This window comes from Manacus vitellinus, unplaced genomic scaffold (genome assembly GCF_001715985.3).
Source record: "Manacus vitellinus isolate BGI_N305 unplaced genomic scaffold, ASM171598v3 scaffold_99_pilon, whole genome shotgun sequence".
In the NCBI taxonomy this organism is placed as follows: Eukaryota; Metazoa; Chordata; class Aves; order Passeriformes; family Pipridae; genus Manacus; species Manacus vitellinus.
This window is the reverse complement of record NW_021940916.1, coordinates 168916-170214: the sequence shown is the minus strand read 5'-3', so window position 1 is coordinate 170214 and position 1299 is coordinate 168916.

The following is a 1299-nucleotide window of genomic DNA, read 5'->3' as shown; positions in this document are numbered from 1 at the left end:
CCTCAGGGGCACACGGAGCGCAGCCAAGGGCACTTTGTCCCAGCCCGGCAGCCTCTCCCCTGCCCTGGAAAAAGCTCCTCCATCAGCAGGAGGAAAGCTGGGAATTAACCTGTCTGTGCCGGTGAATTAGAGGAAAGTCCTTGCTGGGGCTTGGAGGGCGGATTATCCCGGCTCTGCTCACTGCAGCATTCCTGGGCTCAGCTCTGGCCCCGATCCGGGGCTGCCGCGGCTCCGGGTCTTTCCCAGGAGACGGGCAGGAGCAGCATGGCTTTGGAGCAATCCCAAACCTCCCTTCAAGGAGAACAGGCAGGTCCAGGCAGTGCTGGGTTTCATTCCCCAAGAGCCTTAGAAGGGATTTCACGGGATTTTAACCCCCAGAGAAATTTATGTAACAGCAAAAACCAAGGGAAAGGCTTCGCTGAGGGGGCAGCCGCTGCCCAGAGGCCACGGAGATGGGCTCCAAACCCCAGCCCGTGGGTCACTGCGGGCTCCAGAGATGCAGAACTGACCTTGCTGGGTTCAAACACAAATTAGGGATTGCTCCAGAGCCAGAGGAGAGAGAAATCAGAAGTTTTTAGTTTAGCAGCAGCTTCTCCTTTTCAGAACAGAGATCCAGAGCACAGAACCATCACTTTTTGGTGCTTCCACTCTTGTCCTGCCCCAAAAGTCCCTCAATATCTGAGCCTGACCAAATCCCCGGGATTGTTTTGCTTGGAAGACACCTGACTGGCACTGCATCCAAACACAACCTGCTCCTGGCAGCACGTGCCTGTTCATGGACAGTTTTCCCCCTCGGAGCGGAAAAACCAGCCCTGCAGCAGGTGAAGGGCCAGGGAATCACACCTGGAGGCCAAAGGCAGAGGGAGCGCCAGGAGGGACATGGGAAATCGGGAAACCCCGAGTCCCTCCTGGGAGGTTTGATACGAAACCCCAACGCAGAGCACGTGGACGGGCCAGTTGTACGTTGGCAGACAGGGCACAGGGCCGAGGGTCAGAGCAGAGGGGGCACTTTGTGCCAGGGGACGCTCCCCGGGGAGAATCCGGCTGGTTCCTCATTAATGAGCAACAGGATCCGGTTAACGGCCGGATCCCCACGCTCCCGGTGGGACACAGGGACGAGCTCCCGCCCCCAGTGCCTGGGCTGACCCACCAGGATTCGGGGGCTCACCCAGAATGGGGACCCCCCTCTGCCAGGGGGCCTCGAGGGTCCGTCTGACACCTCTGACACCCGGACCCCGCGGGTTTCAGGGTGCGGGATTTCGGGATTCCACGTCCGCAGAAGGCGAGGACGGAGCGGTG